The 15,133-nt window shown below is 42.5% G+C and overlaps 1 protein-coding gene across 5 annotated transcripts in view; it reads right to left on the bottom strand.

Moving 5' to 3' along the window:
• The window catches only part of KAT6B (lysine acetyltransferase 6B), a 2,279,653-nt gene that overhangs the window by 842,500 nt on the left and 1,422,020 nt on the right, over nucleotides 1-15,133 (bottom strand). The window lies entirely within an intron of this gene.

Here is a 15,133-nt window from a genome sequence, read left to right as displayed (position 1 = left end):
ACTGTCCGGATAGAAACCTTGAGACTTCAGGAACCACAGTTTCATAACTTTCTAGCTTCTACAGAAGGTCCGGGGAGGGGGCGGGGTAGAAAACTATTTTTACTGCAGAAAGGGTTTTTCCTGTCTTGCTGACTCCTAGAGACTGTGCCCTTGACTTTGTGTCTGAAAGGGTCGAACCATCATGGGGGCATTTACAAAGGACATCTTGGATAGCCCCGTAAAGTTACACAAGCACATCCAAGCATGTCTCCTTATGGTAAAGCCTGTACCAGCGTCTCTTGAAGTGCCTTCAGTCATGCTGGATATCAGCTGTATGGAAGCATTTGATAGGGACTGAAAGGTGGCCAGTTGAAAGTCCACGGTTTTCTTGTCCTCTGCAGACATGGACCCTGACACAGAGTTGGAGAGCTGCTTTGTTAAGTCTGTCTGAATCTTTGCAATCTGTGCCAAGGTGGGCAGTGTCCAAACAACAAACACACCACTGGTGTGCATTTGAATTTGGAATTTTTGGGACTGTAAGCTACATATTTTTGAAGCCTGAAGCTTTGTCAGACATAACTATGTAGAAAAGAAGAATACTTCACACAGTAAAAAATTACCTCCTACCACAAACAGATTAGCACAAAAAATTTCCAGCAAAAAATAACAACAATGGTAATTTAAAATACTAGTAAAAAGATAGTACTAGTACTCTAAGAGAAGGAATGAAAGGGAAGGCACCAAGGCTGCAACACAAGAGAAAATATTTAGTTCATTTTTCAGGGGGGGGTGTTAAGAGAGATAGATATACAACAGATACACTTGTTGAAATAGAACTTAACAATAAAAATAGTAACAACAATAATAAAGCTTAGTTGAGGCAAACCTGAGCACAGCGGACCATGTCTGTTCTCTACAGGTGGCAAATGAGATCTGAAGTGACCTTGGGGACAGGAAGGGATTATGAATAATAGGAGGACCCAAAGTGTAAAAGAGATGAAATTCGGATCCAAAGTCCGATCCGAAAACCCATCCGTTGAGGAATGAACAAAGCATACATCAGATCACATGATACTCCGCAAGTGAAAGAAACAGGAAAGACATAAGTAATTAATTTCACAAGTACATGTGCTTACAGACTTTGGTGTGAAAAAATAAAAACCATGGCTGTGAAAAGCACCCAGTTTAACTGAAGATCTTTGAGAGATCTCAATTGCTTTGTTTAAACTCTAGTGAGAATAGAGGTAGAACTGAATCATTTCTAGACCTTGGATTGCTAGTCAATATTGAATTGTCTTTGTTTTGCTATTAGCCAGTGGGCTAGTTTGAATTTTATTTGTATTTCTATGGCATTATAAGTTGCTCGACTTTGCACACTGCTGCTCACTGTGCAGTGATGTTTTACCATGCACTGTACAGAGGCAGGAACATAGATCCTTAATTTTCCCTAAACAACATTCTCCATAAGTTGCTAGTGTTCAAAATAGTCAGTAGTTGTGAGAACGCCCACTGATTTCTGCTAAGAGGTGTATTGCTCTGTGTGCGCTGACTTTGTTTCGTTTAGCTTGAACAGATAGCACTCCAGTAAATAATCAAGACAAATGGATGGGAAACCACAAAATTCACCCTTGCTTTAGAAACTTTGTGCCTTTGGGACATCGGTAACATGTAAATGTCTTGGATATAGACTATTCGTATTCAAAATACAAGGACTCTGAGTTATTCATACGTATAACACAAGGGCTATAAACACCTTGGGAATGCATGGCAAGGCTTCAAAGTATCCTCATGGATCAACAGCCTAGTAAGCACCTATGAACCTATATGTATTTTTTTAGTTTTTCAAAACAAACTGGTTTAGTACAATTTTAAGTATGACTATCATGACAGTACATACTACAGGAAAAAATACTAACAATATACCACAGCATTTTGGTTACAACCTTAGGCACATACTAATCTGTAAAAATTTATGAAATTATTGTCATCATCTTTTGTGAGAATCAAATACAGGTCTCACATTTGCTAGGCACCAACAGATGATGGCGGTAGTCTCCCTTATATGCCCCATGTTTTCGTTCATTCTTTTGAGTCAGACTTCCCTACAGCACATGAATGCCAGTGATAGGTAAACATCTGTGCAGCACTGTAAAACGTACATATGCATTCACAATAAACAGAGGGATATGGGTAAATCACATCTGTTCAAATATACTTCCGTTTTCAAAAACAACACCTGTGAAAACACAGTTTTAAGGTAAATATAAATTTGTTCTTATTTTTCCATGTTATTTACCCATATCCAAAAACAAAGCACTTTACTAAAAAGTAAGACAGCATCCACAGTGCTATATTATGATGAATGAAAATCTCTCGTGGACATGAAATGGAAAAACAGTAAAAGCAGATGTGCTCTATTTTGCTATTAAAGGAATTCCAAAAATATCAGTATAAAATATTAAGACTCACTGGAAAGCAAGAACTGCTAACTACTATATAATGATCATATTGTGAAAACCAAAAAAGCGTACATATTCTCGCTCTTGTAATTATAAGAAAATCAGTCTTGACTATTAAAAGACTTTTAGATTAAAGGCTCACCAAGTACTAAAGGTTATATCTTTCCAGCTCACTAGCAGCTAGCTGTATCCCTCACTCCTACCGGTCCCGGTGGTGTGCAGAATCCAAATTTAAGTTTTTTTTTGCTACTATTTTTGTGACTGACATTAGCAGTCTTTGTTTTTCCTTGCTTGTGTTTTCTGACTGGTATGCTGGCAATACGCGCTGTTATATAATTTTGCATACACAGTTAATAGTTGTTTAATTAACGACTACAGTTTTAGTTAAGGCTTTTAATTCAACTACTGCTTTTGCATTGTTATATTGTTGTGTAGACACTGTAAATAGTACTGTTATTTGCGACTACAGCTTAACCAAGGCCAGTTTCTGTCAATAGTCTCCCCTATTACACTTTCACTCGTAGTTTGGTACACACCAAACTTTGTTCTCAGCCCTGCTCACAGCTCCAGTGAGAGACTGTTAATTCACTGTACATACAAACTTATAGACTGTTTTTTGTTCTGCTGAGTCTCTCGATCTGGTGTCCTAATACACTCACTCATTCTACTCTGCACTCGGCTCAGCATTTTCCAATTTTTTACTTTCACTTTCTACCCCACAAAGCCTTCTGGCATTTAAAAAATTCCCATAGCATTCTGCACCATCTTTCTATCTCACTAGCTGTGTCTCTCACTCCTACCGATCCAGGTGGTGTGGAGAGGCCAAATATTTCTTTTTTTTCCCCACTACTTTTTTTGAGACTGAAATTAGTACTCTTTTTTTTCCTGGCTTGTGTGTTCTGACCAGTATGCTGGCAATAATAGCTGTTACATAATTTTGCATACACAGTTAACAGTCATTTAATTAGTGACTACACTTTTAGTTAGGAAAGTTAGGTAGCTTGTTCCAGAGTATGGGAAGTCTCTGATACAGGAATCTATTCCTCCAGCATGTCCTGTTTATTGTGGTGATCAGGTTTAGGTCCCTAGAGCATGTAACTCCGAGGGATTGGGATTTCTTTAGGTGTAGCATGTCCAACAGCTCTGGGTTTGACATAGCTTTATATGTTAGGCAGAGATCACCTCGGAGTAGGCGATATGCTACAGAGTAAAGCTGGAGTTTTTTTGAGACGGTCAGTGCAGGGCATCTGTTTGAGGCCAGTAATCCTCTTTGTGAGGTACTTCAGTGGCTTTTCCAGCTGCTGCAGATGTCTTGTGAGTTACATTCCAAAAGGGACATTGTACTCTATAATGGGTCTAATGAGTGTCGAGTAGAAGGGAACAACGACCTCTTTTTTCCTGGATGAGAACCCTTTTGTGATGGTGTGCCACGTAGAAGGATTTCCAGACTACTGTGGCAATGTGATTATCAAAGGAGAGACTACTGACCACCTGGGACCCAAGGTCTCATCACACATTTGGAGTTAAGACTGCCGCCTATGTGATAGTTCATGGGTACAGAGTTTTTACTAAAGGGGATAACACTGCACTTTTTGGCACTGAGCTTGAGGCCATGGCTCTGGCACCAGGCATCTGTCTCAGTGAGGCCCTTCTGTAGGATGTCCACATCATTTGGGGACTCAACTACAGCTCCTAGTTTGCAGTCATCTGTGAACTTCGTTAGCCAGAGGCCTTCTGTGTTAACCTGTACTTCAGAGAAGTAGATACCAAACAGAAGAGGTTCCAGGGCTGAACCCTGTGGTACTCCACTTGTCACTGGTTTGAAGTCAGATTTGGAGTCTACAACTTTTACAGTGTGGGTTCTTGTCAGTGAGCCAGTTGGCAACCCATCTTGTGACATAGGGATTTATACCTAGTTTAGTGAGTTTAGCTATAATTCCAGAATGGGGGATGGTTTTGAAAGCCTTGGCGAGGTCAAGATAGGCTGTGTGAACCCCCTTACCCTCGTCTATGGCTTTGGTGACTGCCTCAAAGAAGTCGACCAGGTTCAGGTGGCATGACCTGCATTTCACAAACCCGAACTGGGTGGGGTCCAGAGTTTGGAGGTTACCAATGTCTTTTTTTATGAATTCCATGATATGTTCCATGGCCTTGCCGACCAGGCTCATCAGGCTAATAGGGTGATAGTTCCCAGGATCAGTGGTGGCTCCTCCTTTGTGGAGTGGGATAACTGTTGCTGTGTGCCATTCAGTGGGCACAAAGCCTGATGTGAGGCTATGAGTGAACATGGTGCTTAGGTGGGGAGCCAGTTCATTTTACTGTTTTACTATGCAGTCTTGCCTTTTAATTCTGTGTTTACACTATTTATTTTATGAAACTTGAGCTTGTATCACTGTTTACCATGTAACCTGTTTTTAATACTACTGTTTACATTGCTTATTATATGTAACTTGGGGCTTTCCCCCAGACCTCCACTGAAAATGGGCCTTTTTTGGCTCAGTCAGACACTACCAGTAAAACAAATCAGCAGGGAGTGGGCCACCTTGCTGGTCCTACAGGGCTGCCTAATTTCTTCCTCTATAAGCACTTCCCACCACTCTCAGCAGCTAATCTGCTTTTGTCCAAGGAGAAGTGTGCCTCTGAACTGTGTCAGAACTGCCCCACCCCCAGAATAAAAAGACCTGCAACAACTGCTCACTCCTGTCCTCTCCAGTCAACTCCTATACGCACATGAGCTGGTAATCAAACTTGGAACACCTGAGCCAAAGTCATAGCTTTATTCCTCTGCATTAAACTGATAATTGGGTGGTATTAAAGGGTCTATGTTATATAAACAAATGCTTAAAATGTCAAGTACAACATACTTGAACACTTTTAAGTGAATGTTTATTTAACAGACAGCCCAGAATGTCGCAAAACACAATCCTGAAATGTTTGGTTTGGCCTCCCACCCCTCCCAAGTTCTACACAACACTACACCAACTAACAGCACCTCCCAACAGATCATACAAAAAAAAAAAAAAAAAAAAAACTTACCGTAATGTTGCAAGCAGGAGGGCAAGCTCCCCTGCACCCCTCATGTCCTCATGTGGGGGTCTGCACCCCCCCACCCCCTACTTATATATACCAACTCCGAGATCGCACTTCATTGCAGAAAAGGGAAATTCTCCCTTTCTGCACCGTACAGCACCGTTAGCAGTAGCTGACATGACGTAATACATCACATATGTCAGTGCTGGCCAACAGAAACATTTCGGAACTCTGTTTTCTAACATTCTGAACTATCGATTAAATAAACGTTCGCTTAAGTGTTCGAGTATGTTGTACTCGACATTGTAAGCGTTCGTTTACTTAACATAGACCCGTATTAAATAACCTTGTAGAGCAAGTTGAGCTGCTCAAATATGACATGTTGTACTACTCAGCACGATGCTGAATGACAATGAATTGCAATTTGTACGTCTTAAGACTTGCGCACTTAAGCCGTTTAAACAACTGTGTATGATGCCCTATCACCCTGAGCAACCATGTAAACCAGGCATGTTACTTATACATGCTGGGAAAAGTACAGTTTTGTACCTACCATAAATGTAGATGTCCGAGAGGAATGCATCTGCAGTCCTTACAAATGGGTTGTCCTGTCGTCAGGCAGCCCTTCGGTCGGCCGGATTCCAAAGTCTGGGTCTGGCTTCAGCTGGTGTCGCACTTCACCCGACGTCATTGCGGCAGTTCTTCGGGTATAAAGACATCAGCCGACGCCATTTTCCTCAGTGTTTCTTGCCCCAGATGCCAGGTGCCCTCTTGGTAGGCTAAATTTGGATAAATGGCAAAGTTTCCAAATAGTAGAGAGCAAACACATGAAATAAACATGTATGTACATATATACAAACAAATACACCATAATAGATCCCCCCCAAGCTAGCTGAAGATTGGTAAGTACCCTAGGAGTACCTCAGAGGGGAAGGAGGGTGGGTAATCCTGACTGCAGATGCATTCCTCTCGGACATCTACATTTATGGTAGGTACAAAACTGTACTATGTCCTTCAAGGATGCATCTGCAGTCCTTACAAATGGGTAGAATACCATAGCTAAACTAGGGGAGGAGGTAATGAGAATAGATTATGGTGTAGTCAGGATCCCTTGCAAAACAGCAGTGGCAAAACCAGCACGGGATCTAGAGTATAGAGGTAAGTTATAATGCTTGGCAAATGTATGCACGGAGGTCCAAGTAGCAGCCTCTATAATGTCCTTGGTAGCCACTCCTCGTAAGAAAGCTGTGGTAGTGGCTATGGCCCTTGTGGAGTGAGGCCTGATGTTCTCTGGAGTTTTCTTTCCATGGTAGGAGTAACAAAATCTAATGCAATTTCCTATCCATTTGGAGATTGTCTGTTTAGAAATTGGTTTTCCTTCTTTTCCTGTTGCATAAGCTACCAGAAGCTGGTTAGTTTTTCTATTGTTTTTTGTCCTGTCCAGGTAGTAGCGTAATTGCCTGTGTACATCCAAGGTATGTAAGAGCTTTTCTCCCTGTTCTGTGGATTGGGGAAGAATGTAGGAAGGTGGATAGCCTGATTTAAAGAGACTCTGGATACCACCTTAGGCATAAATGTAGGATTTGTTCTCATGGACACTCTATCTTGATGGAAGATCAGGAAGGGTTGTACTGCCATTAATGCTTGTAGTTCAGAGACCCTTCTTGCTGAAGTTATTGCCAGCAGGAAGGCAGTCTTCCAGGATAAGTATTGCAAGTCTGCTGTAGCTGCTGGCTCGAAAGGAGGTAGAGTCAGTTTTTCCAGCACAAAGTTCAAGTCCCATGCTGGCAATGGAGGTTTCCTGGGAGGTTTTACATTTTTAATTCCCCTCAGAAACTGTCTGAGCAGAGGATGCGAGAAGACAGGAGGATCTATGCTGTATTGTGCTGAAATAGCTGATGCATGAATCTTGATGGAGGAATAGGACAGGCCTGTGTGGTAGAGCTCCGCCAAGTACTCCAGGATGTTGGCTATGTTCACCAGTGTCACATCTTGCCCCTTTGCAGTGCTCCAGATGAGATATCTTTTCCATTTTGCTGCATAATTCTTTCTTGTTGAAGGTCTACGAGCCACCAGGATTATGTCCTTAACCCTTTGGGATAAAATTGGGTTAATTTCTGTTATGTAATGTTCCAGGCAGTTAGCTGCAGAGTTTTTAGGTTTGGATGCAGAATGTTGTAGTTGTTCTGTGTCAGCAGTAATGGGATCAGGGGCAGTTTCCATATTTGTTCCCGGGACATGCTCCTCAGCACAATGTTGTCTTGGCCAGTCTGGGGCTATCAGAATGATCCTCGGACGTTCCTCTTTGATTTTGAAAAGCACCTTGTGCATCAAAGGAAGTGGTGAGAATGCGTATGCTGTCAGGCTTTTCCAACTGAAGGATAGGGAGTCCACCTTCCAAGCAAGTGGGTGGTAAGTCCTTGTGCAGAATTTCTTCAACTGGTGATTGTATGGGGATGCAAACAAGTCTATTTGTGGTAATCCCCATTCTCTTGTGATGGCTTTGAAGATGTCCGGATGCAGCATCCATTCGTGGGCATCTGTTGTAGTTCTGCTTAATATGTCTGCTAGAATGTTTTCCTTCCCTGGTACATAAATTGCCTGTAACTGAATGTTGTAGCTCAGAGCCACATCCCATAGGTCTAGTGCCAGCCGGCATAGGGGGTATGAGTGTGTACCTCCCTGTTTGTTGATGTACCACATAACTGTGGTGTTGTCTGTCCTTATCAACAGCTGGCCTTCGTGGAGAAGAGGTCTGAATGCCTGGATTGCCAATTTTACTGCCATCATTTCTTTTAGATTTATGTGCAGATGTAGCTGGTCTTGAGTCCATAGGCCTTGAATGCACTTGTCCATCATGTGTGCCCCCCCAACCGAGGTCTGAGGCATCTGTCGTGATAGTTTGTCTTGGTTGACTTTTGCAGAAGGGCAGACCTGTGTTTGATTGACAGGCCTGAGCCCACCATAAGAACTCTTGCTTCAGGCATGGGATCATTGGAATTTTGGTTTCCAGGCTGTGCTTGTGCTGAGACCACAAATTCTTTAGGTACCACTGTAGCTTTCTCATATGAAGCCTGGCATGAGGGACCAGAATTATGCAGGATGCCATGAAGCCTAGAGCCTGTAGCACTTTTCTTGCAGTTAGATGGCTCTGCTTTGTTAATGCCAAGAAATAGAGAGGAAGTTGCTCTTTCTTTTCTGCAGTTAGAAATGCCATTTGTTTTGATGTGTCCAGTTCTGCACCCAGAAAGGTTATTATTTGGGATGGAATCAGCCTTGACTTTTTTGTATTGACCGTGTATCCCAGGGCTTGTAGCAGGTAGATGACTCTTTGTAAGTCTTCTGTTAATTTGTTTTTGTTGTCCGCTTGTATCAGGCAGTCGTCCAGGTAGGGATAGATTTGAATTCCCTGAAGTCTGCAATGAGCGATTACTGATGCCAGGCATTTCGTGAACACTCTGGGCGCAGTAGATAAGCCAAAGGGCAATGCTGAGAATTGATAATGCTCTGATCCTGCAAGAAATCTGAGGTATCTTCTGCAAATTGGTCTTATGGGGACGTGCAGGTATGCCTCCTTGAGATCTGGAGTTACCAGCCAAGACTCCTTGCCCAGCATGGGAAGAAGCTGCTGTAGGGTCAGCATTTTGAATTTTGGAACAATGAGGAATGTGTTTAGAGTGGACAGATCTAGAATAGGCCTCCATTTGTTTTCTTTTCTTGGTACCAGGAAGAGCCTGGAGTAAAATCCCTTTCCTTGCTCCATAAATGGTACCTTTTCCACAGCACGCATTCTTAATAACTGAGATATTTGTTTTAGAGCTTCTGCCCTTTGAGAAGGTGGTAGGTTTGGCATTCCTCTCTTTCCTGGTAGTGTATGGAAATGGAACCTGTAACCTTTGTCTATAGTCTGCAAAATCCATTTTTCTCTTGTAATGCAGTGCCAGTTTCTTGAAAATAATGTTAGCTTTCCGCCTAAGGGTGCTTCTAGTTGTTCCCTGGTAGGCGGTGCCACCGTCGAGTAACTGTGATTGAGTTGTTGTAGTGGTGGTGGCTGTATCCGTGCCTCGTTGGTTGTTACCCTGCCACTGGCGACCCCTGTAGGCACCCCTGGATTGGTTTCTGCCTCTAGAGCGCCTATTCCTGCTTCTTTGTGCCTTGGAGGAGTCCGGAAAGGACCAATTCTTGGAGGGCCAATTCCTGCTAAACCTTGGAGGTTGAACTTGTAAGAAATCTTTTACTGTTTGCACAGATTTTGCTTTCTCTTCCATCTTTTTCAGTACCTGCTGTGCGGGTGCACCAAATAAATTGACCTTATCCATAGGTGCATCCAAAAGCTTAGATTTGACATGGTCTGGTAATGCCTGCTCTTTCAACCATGCATGCCTCCTGATAACTGTGCCAGTCATGGCTGATCTAAAGGAAGCCTCCAGTGCATCATAGCCACATTTTAAAGAATGGTTACTAACCTGCTGTATATGTTATGTAACATTTCTTGAATATACTTTTTATCTACAGATTCTTCAGAGGACAGCTTTTTAGTCAACTGGTCAAGCATAAACTCTTGATATTGAATCATATGAAATTGGCAGTTCAAAGCTCTAGCTGACAAAGTAGCAGAAGTGTAAACTTTTTTACCCCATCTCTCTAAGGACCTGGATTCCCTTTCAGAGGGAGGGGTTTTAGAAGAAGTAGCTGCTACAGCTTTAGGGCCCTGGGAGATAGTCTCTGGATCTGCAAAAGGGGCCTTATATAAGTGGTGATGAGTGTCCGGAACCCTGTAGTACCTATCTGGCTTAGCAGGAGCCGGAGGTAAAGTATCAGGATTAGTGCAAGCATCATTAAATGCATCATCAACAACAGATAGAACTGGAGGAATAGCTAAAGGCCTATGCTGTGGTAAGTGTAGAAAGGTCCTAAGCCTTTTTCTAGAGTCTGAGAAATCTTGGCCCTGCCACTGAAATTGTTCCCTCATAGCAAGCAAGGTTTCCCCAAAGGAAAATTCCTCAGGAGGAGAGGCTGAAGGGATGGACTCCTCAGCATCAGAGTCTTCGTAAGGAGAATAAGAAGCCTCAGTAGGGTCTGCATGTTCTGAATCATCAGAAGAATCCTCTGTGGCTACCGGCTCAGGGGGCTCTGCTCTAGGCCTCTTTTCTGGAGGAGGGAGAGAGGCCCTGTCCGGATGAGGCTGGGATCCACGAATTAAAGTGATGAGATCCTGTGCCAAAGAAAGCATGTGGGAGCTGGTGCTGGGCCTGTGAGAAGGGGGCTTGGCAGGCACTGGTTTGGAAGTTTTGGCTGCTTTAGCCCTGGCAAAGGCCTTAATAGACATAGCTGGAGGAGGCCTAGCAGCTCCATGTGCAGATATTTAGTGGAATGGTGTCTGATAAATCCTGCGAAATCGCAACAGTAGGCTGGATTTCAGAAGCCGTTTCTACCAGGATAGAAGGGGCCTCGGTAGAAGGCAAGTTATCGGCTGAAGAAAGGACCGCTTGCTCGGTTTCGGCCGAAACCGAGACACTCGTGGATTGCTTAACCGCGGTCTCAGCCGAAACCGCGGACCGCGAGTGTCGGTCCTTTTCTTTGCGCCTTTTGGTTACTTGCGTAGTCGGAGGATCCGACGGCATAATGTAGGCAAATTCGGAGCCGAAAATCTGTTCAGCAAAGTCCGAGCGATGTCTAAGCGTCCGTCGGTTAAAAGAAGCACAGGCTAGATAAGCTGCTACGTCGTGGTCTGGGCCTAAACAATGTATGCAATAGGAGTGGAAATCTTTATGAGGTATTTGTTTCCCACAAGATAATCAGTTATTAACTTTCTCTGACATCGGCTGAGGCAAGAAAGAGTCCCCAACGGGGTACTTAGCTTTATAGAATTCTTCGAAGTAGTATTCGGTAGTAGTAATCTCTGGATCTGACCGACCGGCACTTGCGAACAGCTTCTGCTTCGGGCGCCACGCGGCAAGAAAGACTGAGGAAAATGGCGTCGGCTGATGCCTTTATACCCGAAGAACTGCCGCAATGACGTCGGGTGAAGTGCGACACCAGCCGAAGCCAGACCCAGACTTTGGAATCCGGCCGACCGAAGGGCTGCCTGACGACAGGACAACCCATTTGTAAGGACTGCAGATGCATCCTTGAAGGACATCCATGACTCTGTACAGGCATGGAGATGGAGAGGTAGAAGAAACACAGCAGCTACATTCACTGTGCTAGAAGCTGATATATACAGGACTGGTGAGCAGCATCTCCTACAGTAGCATCACTGCAGGAAAGTGTTGCAATTGATGGGTCCTGGACAGTGGACTCTTAGTTTTCAACTAGTGGGGATCTTACTCTCCTCCACAAACTATCTCCACAGTACTTAACAACTGCATTAGCTCCTTCCTTCAGGTTATCCAACTCGGTTAGACTGAAAGCCAGCTGGAGACACGTACATATATACATAACCATACAGGCCTCCAATCTCTGATCCCCTCCATGAACATATACACATATCCAGTTTCTACTCACCTTTCATATACAGTCATCATTATAGCCTATAAAGCTCAGACACCCCTCAACCAACCTATGCACATACATACATACAGGATCCAGTCTTACCATGTATTCACACACATAGAAGAAGTAAAGGAAAGAATATGAAGTTTAAAGGCACAGGATATGAAATGGGATGAAATGACAGCCAGAGAGACTGAAATAAAGTCGAGAAAACCCTCTAACTGGAAAACCCCAGGCCCAGATGCAGTACCTAACTTTTGGCTTAAAGTATTAACTTCTTTGCCCGAGGATTTAGCCATGAGTAAGAAATATTTATATGCGCACCCCGGACATACACCACACTAGTTAACAACAGGAAAAACAATGCTCTTACTTAAGAGTGAACCTGCAAGCTACCCTAAAAATTATAGACTAACAACTTGTCTTCTGTCGACGTACAAAATATACATGGGAATTGACGCCGACAGAGTTTATAGTCATTTGGAAGAAAACTCAATTATGGCAGTAAAACAAAAGGGCAATAAAAAAAGTCATATGGAACACGGGACCATTTGTTGTTAAACAAAGTTATAGTGGAGAACTGTAAGAAGGGGAAGAACCCAAGTATGGCATGGATTGACTACAAAAAAGAATTTGATAGTATCCCACATTCACGGATAAAAGAGCGTTTAAAAATGTATAAGATACACCCTACACTAACTGATTACATTACAGTAACCATGAAAAAGTGGCAGACCACTCTGCAATTAAGCCATGGTAAAGGACAGATTATTATCCCAGGGATAAAAAAAATCAAAGGAGGACATTCCAGGGTGACTGTCACCCTTGCTATTCTGCCTTGTCATTAACCCATTAAGCGGTTTACTTAACAGCATAGGCCATGGCTATAATTTGGCTTCTAGGAAACAAGAAAGTCTAATGTCTTCTCATTTTCTCTTTGTCGATTATTTAAAATTGTATAGCTCATCAGATGAGGAACTGAAAGCACAGCTGCAGGTTGTCAAAACTTTTTCAGATGATACTGGAATGCCATTTGGTCTTGAAAAATGTGCAAAAGCAACCTTTAAAAAAGGAAAATTACAGCACCAGGAAAACATCAGTTTGGGACAAGAATGTGAAATAAAAGAACTTGAGTAAGAGGGGGTGTATAAATAGTTGGGAATTGATGAAGGATCAGCAATAAAACATGAACAAATGCAAATAAAGATCAGTAAGGAGTACTTTAGAAGACTTAAATTAATCCTGAAAACAGCAGTGACACCTAGGAACAAGACCCAAGCTATAAATCAATTTGCTCTTCCTGTCCTAACTTATAGTTTTGGAGTGACTGACTGGCCCCAAAAAGTGTTGGATAGATTGGACATTAAAACAAGAAGGATGCTTCATACTCACCAAATGATTTATAAAAATCAATGTATACCAAGATTATATATTCCCCGTTCTGAAGGAGGGATGGGCCTCCTTGAAACTGATTACATGTACAGATCTGCAATCGTGGGACGCCACACATATCGACTGACATCACAAGATCCAAATGTGGTGAAAGTTTTGAAACATGAGGACAATAAATGTAAGATGACATCTCTGCTTAATTTAGCAGAAGCATATCAATGTCAAGCAGGAATGGAAATCAAACCAGAAGTGGATAAAAACCAAGCAGCAACTGAATGTGCTAAAAAAACAAATGAAAGAATATAAGGTGAAGGACCAGGTAAGAAGGCAAGAAATGTGGAAAAAACATATAGTTGCAAGTATAGAAAACTTCTGGAACAGCCTCATGTTGATCAAGAACGAACGCAGGAATGGTTAAGGAGAGGAACTAACATCAAGAAATGAAAGGTTAATATTGGCAGTCCAAGATAGTGGGCTACGTACACACTGGTTTACCAAGTCCAGTGAACATGTGGGAGAAACAGACATATGTAGGCTTTGTGGAACGAATTGGAAGCAGTCGCACACCTTATTGCTGGTTGCGACTCTCTAATGGCAGAGGGACTGTATACTGAAAGGCATAATAATATTGCGAGATTGTTACACTGGAGATTGTGCAAACATTATGGCATCGAAGTGGCTGAAAAACACTGGAAACATGAGCAACAGAAAAACATAGAAAATGATGAAGTTTACATCACAACAGTCCAAAAGATAGATGCTAGAAAACTGGATATAGTGGTTCAAGAAAAGAAGAAAAAAGTAGCATTGATCACTGAAATCACCAAACCTAGTGACTACAGTGTCTTGCGTACAGAGAGACACAAAGTCATAAAATACCTCGATCTGCAGGCAGAAACGAGAGCCATGTGGAAGAAAGAAAATCAGACAGTTCCAATAGTAGTAGGAGAAACTGGTCTTATAAAAAAGAATTTACATTTATCGTATTTAGATATGTTACCAATTCATGTAACACCGTACGAATTGCTAAGGAGTCATTACTGGGCACATTGCGGGTGCTGTGAAGAGCATTTTTGGTTAACATCAAAGAGTGAAACAATACTAATTTCATGAACTTTACTCGTACTTTGACTTAGGAATGGGGTCCATTCTCGTCATGGTATTAGAAACCCAAAAGACTTGGAGAAATTAAAAACGACAGGATCCCAGTCTTGTTCCCACCACTGCCAAATGTCTCCTTCACGTATCTCCCCCACCCAAAGATTCAGTGGTATGTTATGGCTACCAAAGCTTATCCCTTCCACAGATATACAACAGAAACATCTATTTTTACTCCCTAAACACACAGATCTATAAACATGCACATATACATGGAGTTAGTTGTCTACCAACGTACACACAAAGACATACATACAGGCCTCCTCCTTCTTGCAGAACAGACTTCCTACACACACACTCTGCAAAGCTCTACTTACTCAGAACAATAATTGCAGCAGGGTTCTACTCCACTTTGCCCTGCTAAGATTGTTATATTAACAACAAATGGTACAATGATGCAAACAGTTGTGTACAATTATGCACTTTGCTGCTCTACAGTGATCTGGCATACTACAGCTGTCTATGAATTGTCTTACTACACAAGAATGACAAAACAGCATAGCTCTGCTGTTCACATAGGTCTGTATGCACAGACCCAACCAAAAGACCATCACATCTACATGTGGCATTGAAAACCATTGCTCTGTAGTGCACAGCATTTCAGAACTGCAATCCCCTGC

The sequence above is a fragment of the Protopterus annectens genome, chromosome 14.part0 (assembly GCF_019279795.1).
Source record: "Protopterus annectens isolate FY-2018-M chromosome 14.part0, PAN1.0, whole genome shotgun sequence".
Lineage (NCBI taxonomy): Eukaryota > Metazoa > Chordata > Ceratodontiformes > Protopteridae > Protopterus > Protopterus annectens.
Note: the sequence above shows the minus strand (reverse complement) of the source record. Positions and strands in the feature narration are given on the sequence as shown.